The sequence below is a fragment of the Limulus polyphemus genome, unplaced genomic scaffold (assembly GCF_000517525.1).
Source record: "Limulus polyphemus unplaced genomic scaffold, Limulus_polyphemus-2.1.2 Scaffold30, whole genome shotgun sequence".
Lineage (NCBI taxonomy): Eukaryota > Metazoa > Arthropoda > Merostomata > Xiphosura > Limulidae > Limulus > Limulus polyphemus.
This window is the reverse complement of record NW_013665640.1, coordinates 419,226-433,233: the sequence shown is the minus strand read 5'-3', so window position 1 is coordinate 433,233 and position 14,008 is coordinate 419,226. Positions and strand designations below refer to the sequence as shown.

Genomic DNA, 14,008 nt, shown 5'->3' with positions numbered 1-14,008 from the left:
CTATGAAAGGAACTAGTAATGAATCAGAATTCAAACATTTCCTATTCATATGGATAATTTCCTTTGTGGACAAATTTCTTCATTCGAATAATGCGTTGGTGTTGTTGGTTCAAACACAGTTTATTAAACACATACATACTTACAAATACACACATATATATATATATATTTATCTATAGCACACACACACACATATATATATTTATTTATTTGTTTGTTTGTTTTGAATTTCGCGCAAAGCTACACGAGGGCTATCTGCGCTAGCCGTCCCTAATTTAGCAGTGATATCTATTTATAAGCACATACACACAGATATATATGTATGAAACAACCAAAACAAACAAAAATGTGGCGTCACACGTGTTAACTTATGTATCAGACAAAGGTACACACCAGAACATCAAAACTGTAAAAGTACCTTAGTATCACAGTTATCTGGGAAAATAGGGTTTATAGCTTGAAATTTAATATCTAATCGCAAGTTTGAAAAACGGAGAGAAAGTATCTCTTTCGAAATTAGGAGCACATACAGGAGCTTAAACCCACAAGCTCCATATGGAAACAATTCGCCGGTTGCAGTCACTTGCGAGAGGGTAATTGCTCCTAATGCAGTAACAGAGAAAAACAATCGGAAACCGAAGTAAAATGATATTTCTTATTAAACGTTTGTTCTCAAGCTCACTGTGCAGCCGTCCTCGTGCATGCTATTTGCATAACACAAATCCCAGATGATTTCATTATTTTATACAAAATGAAAGAACTTGGGATTAAGCTCCCATTTCAATAATGAGGATAAGTACGCTGTAAACCATGTGCTAAGGAACTGGAACTAACTCGTCCAATTTCGATAATGACCAAAAATACGTTGGTATATGTGCTAAGTTGTATGTAATGAGATAATAAAATGTTTAGAAGCTACAAATCCTAAACAGTATTTTATTTCAACTAGTTGTAAATTGTATGTCGTTTGTTATATAGCATCAACTACGTAATGATCATATTATGTATATCAGTGCCTGTTTCTTAATTACTTTTCTAGTTAAACACTTTTCTTCGATAGATATTAATCATTATCTACTGAGAGTAGGCTTGTAGAACGAAGTCAACTTTCCTTTAATTTTTAAAAGTTTAAGTTTTGAATTTGTATGGGGATAATTTTAATTATACAGCGTGCATCTACACTGTTCAACGTGTGGCAGTTTTTTTGTTGTTGTTTATTCTGAATTGTGTAAGCTTATTTAACTGAAATTATTACCATCCTAACTAAGATTTCTTTGTTTAAAAAATAATGAATTAGAAAGTGTTTCAAAAATCAGAATCCTAAGGTTTTTTTTAAAACAAAATACAGTTATAAGTTTTCTTAGTGTTTGCTATTGACTAAGACCGTATACGCATACTACTTCAGATCTGGAAAACAAGAGAATATCAGCATCTACATTTACCATTAGTTCATGAACTAATCGTTGATTTCTGTCATTTGAGACATATTAGCTGTAATTTGGTAAGAGTTGTTTTTTATTTTTATACATTGAATAAAATCATATCTGCCTTATTGGAATTTTATTGTAGTTTAGCTTGTACTAACTTATATCTTCAATAATTTTGAACGAGGCCTTTTGAAGTATACTATTATTTGGTAAAAAAAAAAAGTACCAAGTCTAGTCCATGTAGCGGTAATAAATTATTCTTCCTTTACGTTTTTCCTTTTTTATTTTACTTGTATGCTGCTGTAAATTGTAAGACCTAAGTTTGCACATGGCGTTTCAATGGAAATACCTTGCTAATGGTACCATGTGGCCCCCAGTGGCACAGTGGTATGTCTGTGGGCTTACAACGCTAGAAACCGGGTTTCGATACCCGTGATGGGCATAGCACAGATAGCCCTTTGTGTAGCTTTGTGCTTAACTACAAACAAAAGACAAAAGGGTACCATGTGGCTGAGGGCCACTCTCATGTCAACAAGAATTGTGTCATATCTACAGGCAATCCTATTGTTCGCTGCTAGAACAGACCACTGCTTCAATTTATAGCATGATTCATGCTACAGTGATCCTTTTTATCGGAAAACACATGCGATGACCTTGAAGACTAGGACAGTCCCAAATAACCAAAACCAGAGAAACTTAATAGCTCCCTTGACCAATGTATTATATTAAGAATTAACCATTTACATTGAAAATTTAAAAAAATAACTGGTTGTTAAGGGGGTAAAAACATATCATATGTCCAAATATCACATATGGTTTCCATATCTACATACAATTGTAGCTCAAGTAGGAATTCCTGTGGCTTTAGCTTCTCCTGCATATCACCATGATCACTGTCACTTTGTTTAATATATTTGCCCATGAAGGCCTTGTCTTGATTTCATCTGTACGGAGTGGAGTGCTATCATTATCATTGTTTATGGTTCCTATGCCAGCCATAAGCTTACGGGAATGAAAAAAATGACGTACTTCCAATTCACGTTACGTGCTTTTGAAGCTGATTGCCTGTAGAGAGCATAGGCTCAATTCTGGGCAGTCCTCGCCTCGTCATGTCTTATTCGCATGAACTTAGCCTTGGCTTGATTGCGTGCTTTCCAGGCGCTATCAGTATCACTATTCCACCAGTATGTATGCCAATTTGTTCATTTTTATTTCAACATTCAAAAGGTTATAAGCTTCCATTAATGATTTGAAAATATTGTAGTACTGCAGAATACTACTTTATTACATGTAATATTTTTTGAGATGCATGTCTTAATTATTTTCTGTTCGGCATTTTTATGGGCAATGGTTCCTCATAAGATACTGTATCGAGGTCAGACTCTTGTTTACAGAATGCAACTACAGGGTTCAACATAAGAAGCAGGGAAGAAGAATATCGTGTTTTTTTTTCGTCTGAATTACCTCAAATTATTATAATGGAAATTAGAAAGATAACCAACTAGTAAAGCGTGGCTAGCTGAATATAACGTCAAAATTTGTAATACAGATGAATCCTTGTCTAGAATTGGTATAGACATTGATGAGTAGACAGACTAAATCTTTATCAATTTAAAAGTCAATTATCTGACCAGTTTAATCTACAATTAACATGAGAAACAGGACACATCTTTGTTTTCAAAACGAAAACTAATTGTTGCTAATCGCGTCAAAATATAAAATAATCAGGACTTGGATTTCCACATGAATTCCAGACTCCAGTAAACAACTCAAGATGAAAATAACAGAACTAGTAAAGGTAGAGACAAAATCAGATGGCGACGTAATGCTGAATAGTCCTGCAGAAATAGCATAACATCGGCAAAAGTTAATTAGTGAATGTGTGTCAACAACAAAAACAGAAGAGTATCAGCAGAAGAATACTGAAGCATTATCGTTCGCAGAATAGCTAGACTCTGACGTTTGAGAATGGCAATCTTATTAGCTTCTCAGAATTGAGAATTAGTTTTCGTGATGATTATTTGCTCAAAGTGCAGTTTGATATTTTACGATTACAAATACTGATGCTCTGAATGAGATCGACAAGTTTTACTCATAAACATGACTCTCGGTGACTCGGCGGGCTTATACTGCTAAAAATCGGGTTAAATACCCGCGAATAACAGAGCACAGATAGCTATAACTGGTTTCAGCTTTATGGGTATCTAATCTCTTTCAGGGTATGACTGTACGTATCCTAATAGACGCGATAACTAAAGTAATAGATAAGTCTTTGGTGTTTCCTAACAGTTAGTATTTCTCAAAGACAAACATTATATGAAGAACCTTCGCTATACATCATTAGCGCAATTGTACACATTAGCTCCCTAATGGAGAAATAACTTAAACAAATCCCCCTTGGGTTGGATTCTGGAAATTTTACGAGTAACAAGAAAATATTAAGTGGTATACGAAACGATGCTTTTGCGAAAACAATTGAAGACCAATACAACTTAAAAACAACTATAGACCAAACTAGTGGTAGGTATACACTAGATAAAACAATCGTATAAAGAAGTTTGCTCAGAAATAGATAATCATTAGATGATTGACACTATCCTGCATGAAGTAATTAAGCACAAAATATATAAGAAATAACCTTATGTAACCAGTAAGACTTATTTTAACTTTAGAGTCTAGGAAGGGGGATTTGGTTGACTATCTAAATATTACTGAGAAACACTCGAGATGATATCAGGCAACAAAACTCAGCTCTCAGTTTCCCATAATGTTTTTGTTTGATATTAGCTATCATATTCCTAGTTTTTGTTGAATTTCTTATGAAAATGTATGTGTTTTTGTGAACTAGAAGACAAAAGAAAGTTGAATACTTTCTGAAATGTGAGGTGTTAAAGTAAGAGAAATGATTCAAAATACACCAGTACAAGTTTCCTTGCTCAATGAATCATTAACTTCGGCAGGTTATTAACTATTAATGAGGTTTAGCATTGCTCTCTCTCTTTCTGCTTCAGGATTTAATTCGTTTAACCATAAGATAACAGGAACAAAAGGTCAACTACCCAGGCATGGCTGTGTTGAATTTTACATGATTTGTTAATCAGGCCGACAAATACTCAAAACAGATTAATCAATGTTATTAGTGTAATGGATCAAGTATCCTTTCTCTGTCCATGTTCGCTGTTTCATAGGCATATTCCTTTTAATTGGCTCAATGCAGTAATAGTAAGTAATAATTGCGAAAAAATATCATTTTAGATATGTGTTTTATTTGTTACAAATCATCGAAACCCGGATTCTAGCGTTGTGAAGTGATTGTAGAGTACTCTTATTCTTTATTGGCAAACAATAAACTTAACTAGATTTGTTACAAATCATCGAAAACTGGATTCTAGCGTTGTGAAGTGATTGTAGGGTACTCTTATTCTTTATTGGCAAACAATAAGCTTAACTAGATTTGTTTTATTTGTTAAAAATCATCGAAACCCGGATTCTATCGTTGTGAAGTGATTGTAGGGTACTCTTATTCTTTATTGGCAAACAATAAACTTAACTAGATTTGTTTGCGAGTATGTTTGCGCGAATAACCGATAAACGAACCTTTTCTATTATGGCTGGACAAAAATGTTTCTCTCGTTTTATATTCGAAGCCCCTCGTGGTGGGCAAGAGCACAGATAGCCATTTGTGTAGCTTTGTGCTTAACTACAAAACAAACAATTTATATTCGAAAAACTTTCGATAGAATTGTATAAGTAACACACATACATTTCATTTATCATACATGCATACATACTGTTTAACTGGTAGATAAAATGGTTATCTGATGCTTTTGGGGATTTTTTTTGTATAGGTTCTTTGCAAATAACAATTATCAAAAGATTTTATATGAAAATAGTCCTAATTAAGTGCAATTTATTTGTTTTATGGGATAACCTAGATGCACATTAAAATAAATAATTGGCGAAATAGATAAACGTGGCTCTTTATTTTACATCAGAAACCGAAGCGTGGTGTTGAACGAGCTGTAGGCGAATATCACTATCCACAAGGCCGAAAAGAGGCGTTATACAAGAAGATTCAGAGACACGATTGCGCACACTCATGGTGTTGACGTCATCCAGAGAACTTCTGAGATTTAAGTAGCGGGACTAACTGAACAAGAATCTCAGATAAGTTGTGGCGATGTAGAGTAAATAGCACTTATACTACCAAGTATCGTGTAACGTAGCTATAGTGAAGAGTTTGATAATATTTTAATGCGATCTTTCTTCCAGAGACAAATATTATCGCAATCTAATTATGAAAGTGGAATGTTTTTGTATGATCGTTACAAATGATGATATAGTGGACCAACGTAATCCATTTCTAACATTATGAGGAGGATTCTGAATTAGAGGATACACAATCGATAGCAAAACCCAAACAATAGAAGGTAAGGTCAGAGTCTCGTTTGTTTCTTAACCTCTAAGAAAAGTTATAGACAGTAAACAAAACTGAGATAAGTTCTGAAATTTCTTCAAAAGTTTATTTCCTTTCTCCTATTGTAGTTTTATTGTTTGTATAATTAATCGTAGTAAATAGAATGTAAGAACACATTTTAGGATTATACATAGGTTGTTGATTAAATTTTAGAATACTTAAATCATTTGTTTGTAATTAAGCACAAAGCTAAACAATGGGCTATCTGTGCTCTGCCCACCACGGGTATCGAAACCCGGATTCTAGCGTTGTAAGTCCGCAGACATACCGCTGTGCCACTGGGGGGGGGGGTATTTAAATCATATCAATGCTAACTATTTGAAAGTTGTACGATTCGTTATCTTCCTACTTCAATGTATTTTTCGGAATTGTTGTTACTTAAAAACAATAGTGAAAATAAGTTATGTGCGGAGATACGATCGAAGTTTATGTTATTATTATTATTATCATAACTTATACAGATGTTTAGTACTTTATATTAAAACGATTTTGGTGCCTCACCACGTCTCTACATACCATGTCGCCACGTCTGATCATGCTCTATTTGATGACTATGCGTCTTGACAATAGCCTTGCAGCGTATTTTCCATTGCAAAAGGCTATGTTGTAAGACTTCCATGTATTATGCAAACCCCTTCTTCCCGCAGACTTACCATAATTACATCTAGTGTACGAGTAGGACTTCGTATGGAATAGTATGAATGCCCGTTTCATTCTCCAGCTGCTTGAGGTATGCGACAGTTGAAAGGGATATATCATGAGAACAACTTGTTTACACATGACTTGTGTCGCTTTTTACCAGACTGAGTTCCTTCTTTGATTGTGTTGTGTGTTGTTGTCTGCAACACGCGGCAGCTTTTGCTACTGAACTTTGTTTCGTGGATTCTCATCTGTTACAAGAAGCTGCATGTTGCTTATCACGTCTGAAGACGACCTAATGCGGGTCTCTTTCTGGATGGTCTTGTATCCCAAATTGATGCATCCATACTCCTTTGTTTTCCAGTGTAATTCAATACACAGGATATCTACATATTATAAATTCTAAATACCCGATCTGAACACATGTTTATGATATTAGTGCATGAATGTTTTGCGTCGAAAAGAGATGTTACATACACACACACACGTACACATATATATGAATACCCTTCCCCAAAGCGGTCACTTTTCAGTGGCATCACATTACCTAGGAACGCTTAACAGTGTTGAAATGTGGTTTTGATACACGCCACCCACCGCGTCTTTATATCGCCTGTGGTTGTAACGTGACTTGTAAAATTTCATGTTCAAAATCGCGTTAGTATAATGTAGTCAACCCTCTATATTAAATGTGTCAACGGTATTGTGTTTGGATATGGTGACCAAACATTACTCTTTATAAAATACTCTCTGTTTGGAATTTCTGGTTTGTTTTTTCCTTCTGTATTCAATAAGACTTAATTCAGAACTATCTGAGCAACAAACTGAAAACGTTACTCCTGTCTTTGACAAGAATATAGATTTTATTATCAAAAGTTAACTTTTGGAGAAGGTGTTATTTTCTATCTTTGTGAGTACAATAACACTTGAAATTAAGGTTAAGCTCTTATGTAAAACAATCTAGCCAGCCATATATGTCAACTTGTAATTTGTGGTGTGATTGTTCTTAAACACAAAGATACGCAATAAATTATCTGTGCTCTGTCCACCACAGGTATCGAAACCCGATTTTTAGCCTGCAGACTTCCTGCTGAGCCACTGGGGAGGGCATGTAATTTATAATGAACAAGCTTTACACTATAAAGATGTGTTACATATTGAATACAAAATGAAAAACTGTATTGCCCAGAATATGTTCTTGACATTTCCCTTACTTCTTAAATAACCTTTAACGCGTTTTATCGGTATATATTTATAACAAAAATATCAAAATCCGTAGGTCGTAATCTGCTTCTGTAGGTTTCCATATGCTTTTGTGGAGATTAATAAAAGCAGTTCTCCATACATCAAATGATTATCACGTTACTTAGTACGTCCGCTTAAAGTCCGTGCTGTTAGTTTAATGCAAAGGATTTACAAAAATTGACGAAATTACTATGTATTATTTTTCTTGTCTCAGCTGAAGTATGGTGTTGTTGATATACTATGATATCAACATTTTCAGAAAAGTGTTTAGACGTAGTTAAAACCATTAATAGTTTCAAAATAGGCAATCTTATAATAAACAATTACTTCAATACATATATTTCAATTACATCACTCAGCTTCATAAAATATGGCAATTCACTAACGTCTGTTTTTATTATATATATTTGATTTCAAAATGATGGAATAAAATCCATATTCCTCAGAATTACCTCTATGGAATATTTGATGCCGTAGCAGCAAATTATATATATTTTTGAAAGAAAACTGGTTATAAGTTTGAACTTTGTTTTGTAAAATGTTCGAGCATGCTGTACAAAGATTATATGCGCATAGCCGTCCATTATTTGGACCTGATAGACTTTAGGGAAGATAGCTAGTCAACAACACCCACCACAAACTATTGTGAGATTTTCCCATCACCTTTAAAGTACACTCTCGGCCCCACTGTGCGGGATACATTTTTTTTTTTCGTTGGTGTTTTTGCGGGAAAGGGGATGTGAACAAGGAACCCCCGAATTCATAGTCTGGGCACGTTACTCACTGAAACACCCCAGCCCACAATAAATTTTAAAATCTGAGTAACTTTGAAATTAGGTGTTTGGTGTTTTTCGTTGTCTGTTACTCACCATAATAAACGTATATTTATATCTACCATTTATACTGCTGATTTTTTCTTTTAAATTATTCAACAGACAAACTGATCAAAGTACTAATAATAAATATGAAGCGCAATCTGTGATCCGATTCACACTTGGCATCGAGTTATACCGGTTTCTGGGAATTCCACCTTTCATCATTACTCCTAGACAACAACAAATCAAATAACAGACTAGCCTTCATTTTTATTTTAAGTATTTCAAGCAACTTGTCTGCTCAGTAATTCAGAATAATATATTAGTAGCATTAATATTAGCTATTTTTAATAACCTATATACATATATGTTCATTTCCGTGAGTAAAAGACAACAAAAGACTCCATACATGTTATGTATGGTTCACTTGGTCTTTTTCTGTTGACTTTTTAATTTCCATGGTTGTTGATGAGGAGTAAAATCTCAGAAACCGGTAAAATAGAATGATAGATTGAGTCTCATGGTTAGGTTTCTTTTGTTAAACAGCTTGTCTGGTGAACAATTCAGTAGAATCAATCAGTAACATCAATGCCACATATTTCTCGAATCCTATGTGAATATAAGTTCACTGTGGTGAGAAAAGACAACTAAGTAAACCATACATAAAACACAAAAAAGGCTGTTTTGGGTGTTGATGAAAAGTATTCCAAATCACGGCTAGTTTTTTGTTTTGGTTTTTCGGAGATATTCCATTTTCATTTGCACTCTAAAAATGGTTTTTAAGTTTTTAGTAAGTAGCTATGAATCGGATGATATATTAATTAGCTTTCATACTTGTTCAGAATTGGACTTGACATCCGGACATAAAAAAACACAGCAAAAATAGCGATTTTTCCCCCCATTTTCATAGACAAAGTAATAGATTCAGGTGATTGCTGTTGTGTTTCGATCGCTTAAAGAAAAATCTAAGTAATTAACATAATATATAATCTTCACTTGAGTGCTGGTGTTACTACCGAACAATTTCGACCTTTTAGCTTCGGCAGAATTTGTATAATTACTTGATGCTACTCAAAGCTAGTTTATTGTGTCTTTACAATGTTGTATCAGCTTTTAATTTAAATATCTTGCGTCATTTTTACGGTTTCTCTCGAGAAGCTAGCCATCCCAGGAATCGCTAAAGTTTAATAAGATACAGTTGGACAGAACAAACAATATGTAACAAAATCTTTTGTTAACTCAAATTCAAATAGACTTAACACATTCGTAATTCTATAGTTATCTCCCAATCCCTTTATCTCTTTCTTTGCAGTTATTTACGTGTGGGTTTATCTGCCTACTTCTGTTGTCCTTTGTGTCTATTCGTCTATCTTTCTGCCTGTTTATGTATCAGTTTACTCACCTATCTGTTAGTGTATCTGACTATCATCCTGTTCATTTCGAGTCGTACCTTTCCCTTATAAAATGCACGGGCAATTTCAATTAAAATCTGTTATGTACTAATTGAGAGCGAGCAAACGGTACACAAGCCAACATTGTTTGTAAGAGCTGAACTTGGTGGTGGCATTGCTATCAAACAAACTGCAGCTAATCCTTAAGGGTTGTTTTATTTTTACTTCAGGAACGGAATTTATTCCATCTTCTTGGCCTCTCAAGAGGAAGATTGTAATTAGATTGCTGCTTCAGGAGTTTGGTACAAGCTAAAGATTCTCATTTCATCAGGTTTTTTGCGAATTTTATACGTTCAGTGCAAATGCTGTGTAACGGATTATTCTATATATAATCCTCTGAGTTCTCTACAGTCAGGAGCGGATTCAGTTTATTTCATTAATCACAAAGTATTTTTTGTTTAGACCTGTTTTTTTTTCTAGAATCGTCTATATATTGTTCACTCCTTTACTTTAAACTTCAGAATAATTATTTAGAATTCATTTTTAAGAGTCTATATTTTCTCAAAAACGTCTTTGATGTTTTGTTTCATGTAAGAACGACTAATCTCTTTCATACCAAGGCAATCCACACAAGTTATTCTTGGTTTTTCACTTATATATGCACAGAAAATTAAAATAATCTCGAGTTAATATGATGGCCATAGAAACATGCATATATTCATTTCGTGATTATAAACCAGATCTCGCTGCATTCTATGAAGAGAAAGATAAGTGATATTATCAACCACACCAAATCACTGATAATATAGTTTTCTCTAAAGTTTCGCGTCTCGCCAGAATTTTTTTTGAATAAAAAAAAATGCAATAAATCATTTTAAATTACTTGTTTGATCGATCGCAGCTAATGGTCAGTTTGAAGGATTATGGATATATATATATAAGGTTCCGAGGTTCGTGCACTGTTACCTCCAACAACAACACACAAAAATTAAAATCACTCTCAACGTTTTGGCTATGTGGATACGTTTTTAAGAGTGATTGTCAAATCCACTATTCGGTCTAACTAGAGTAATCCAAGAATTGGCGAAGGTAAGTGTTGAATAACTGCCTTCTCTTTAGTTCATCACTTCAAAACTAGAGACGACTAGCGCAGATAGCCGTTTAGAAAACAAAGAAACATTCCTCGATCAATACAGAAAGAAGTTCAAAGATGCAGAATAATATTATTATTATTTAGTTTTTAGATTAATTACAAGAAATATTATTACACATTTCCTTCTGTAACAGAAGTATAACGGATTGTTAAAAACACCATATTTGTTAGTCAAAGTTTAGCTCAAAAGTATGCTATTTAGATCTGTTTTAGATTTACAGTCCGAAAACAAAATCTTCGTAGAAAACATTCCTACATTTTTTTTAACCAATGTTGCGATAACGGAAGTGACGACATTCTGTGAAAAAAAAACATTTATTAATATAGTTTGTTTTGTATAAAGTTTATCTGATAACTACGGTGACAATAATTTGAATATATAACAAACAGCCTTAGCACAGATATACTGCAGTTCATTATTCAGGTTTTTCATTTTGAATATTGTACTATGCGACAAAAGTCCCATGATGCTAGTCTTTGATCCTTTTGCTGCACATAAGACAGAGATAATTGTGTCATAGCCTATCCTTAATTCAGAACTGCTGAATAGAAGAAGGCAACCAATCAAGTGCATATCGCGGCTTAAACCTTGCACCTTGTTTTTTTTCGGATATACACGCAAAGTTACATAAGGACTATCTGCGCTATTTGCTCATAATTTTGAACTATTAGATTAGAGGGGAAAACGATTAGGCAACGGCACCTATCGCCAAGTCTTGAGCTACTTTATACAAACGGTATGATTTGACAGTCACTCTCGTAACGAAATAACGGACCCAAATACGGAGCACATTTGTGAGGCAACGGGACACGATGAGCCCTCGTATCCACACCCAGCACGCTAACCATTATGCCAAGCCCAGTCCGTCTGCAAATGTATTTTGTAAGATTATTAATAATGTTTAAATGCATGACACTAAAAAATTCATATACAGTATTTTCGATTAATATCGTACAAAACAGAATATACGCAACTACTCATACGAGAACAATAACCTATTTACAATGAAATTTCTAAAATTCTCTAATACGTTTTAAATCTATGAAGATATAGCTGGTCTCGCAAGGTATTTTACTTTAAAAATAATTCATATGCGTTATAGGGTGGCTTGTGTCTGTTTATCCGTATAAAACTAAATCTTTTACAGCTTTTCGACCTCAGGTCATCATCGTAAAATTTTCAGAGGTTCTCTGGTACACCCCTGAGGGATTTGAAAACTCCTAACTTTACTGATTTCTCACTTTTACGAGTTTGACAACCATTCCAAAAATTCCTTTGTACTGCCAGCGAATGACACACAAACATGTCATCCCTCCATCCCCGTGAGTTTGTTTATACTTTTCGTGCAAAGCTACTCTAGGGTTACATGTACGTATTCGTTCCTAATTTTATAACTGATACGTTAGAGGGAAGACACCAGTCAACAACACACTACCAACTCTTGTTCTACTCTGATTTAACAGTAGGATTTAACCATCACTCAAATAACGCACCTACGGTCCAAAATGCAGAGCGCATTTTTGCGGCAACAGAACGCGAAACATGGACGCTTGGGTCTATAGTTCTAGAATCCTAACTACTTGGCTTAGCCCTTCCTATCCCCGTGAAGCCAACGAACTAAATGACACACCTGGCATCGGGAGCCATGCTAATATTATTAATACATGTTTTCCTGTTGGTTTTAAAGCGAATTATGATATCGCAAAAAACGTAAAATGAAACTAGTTTGAACCAATAAAAGCTTTGAAATTTATTACTTACTAATTACACTGTTCTTCCTTATTTACATGCATTAATAATGCTCCTTTTTTCCCCTTTAAAAGTACTATCAAAAGTCCAGAATTTTTGCATTGTTCCGAGCAATTTTATTGCCTTAAATTGAGTCCCACTAATCTTTGACTGCTTACGATGTATGTTTATTATATTGTGGGTTAAATAAAAATATTTCAAATTCACAGCTACCATTTCATTTTTCTGACTGTGCTACGATTAACATTTCTTCTAGCAAAAAAACAAAAAGTTTCTTCCCTGCCTCCTTGTCCAGTGCTGTAGTAAATTAACAAATTCAATGCAAAATCTAGACTAGAATTAACCTGGAGGCTTAATTCACCCTAGTCAATTTCAATCAGAAAACCTGGTTAGCAACAGCCCTGTTGCCTGACTTCCAGATCAGCATGTTCATACTAGGTATTTACCCAAGTTTAACAAGTCAACCAGAAGAAAGAGACAGTCTGGATTGTTAATAACCAGAAAGTTAACCCCATAGGTAGCAAAGATAGAGAAATTAAATAATATTTACAAAATCGCCAAGTTTTATATATTTTTTTGTCCGGAAGATGACGTTTCGAGCTAGCGCTATTCACCAAATCATAAAGCTTAGAACCTCAGCTTTAATAGCTAGAGATAGGATAATCTTAATGTCACATTTGCAGCTGGTCTTTTGCAGATTTCTTGAATAAAACAAAAATAGTGAAATAAATAGATTGTGTAATAAGTTAAAATAAATAAAAAACGTATAATGTAAGACCTAAAAACCACAACTTCTCCACCCCTGTGTTCTTTAACTCGTTCTCCAATTGAATAAACATTAAATCTTAAAACTGAACATGTATACATCATGACCACGCATAATCATGAAATGATGTAAGCAAACAAAAAATAGATGTCTATTACAACAACTGTTGGCCCGGCATGGCCAGGTGGATAAGGCGCTCGACTCACAATCTGAGGGTCGCGGGTTCGAATCCGCATCCCACCAAACATGCTCGCCCTTTCAGCCGTGGGGGCGTTATAATGTGACGGTCAATCCCACTATTCGTTGGTAAAAGAGTAGCCCAAGAGTTGGCGGTGGGTGGTGATG

At 34.4% G+C, this 14,008-nt stretch overlaps 1 protein-coding gene across 4 annotated transcripts in view; it reads left to right on the top strand.

The window, feature by feature from the left end:
• Nucleotides 1-5,585: 5,585 nt before the first annotated feature.
• Nucleotides 5,586-14,008, top strand: part of LOC111085884 — a 76,910-nt gene continuing 68,487 nt past the window's right edge. For all 4 annotated transcript variants that reach the window (XM_022386553.1, XM_022386543.1, XM_022386564.1 and 1 more), the window contains exon 1: nt 5,586-5,857. The gene's annotated coding sequence lies outside the window, so the exon portion shown is untranslated. The remainder of the gene's footprint in view (nt 5,858-14,008) is intronic.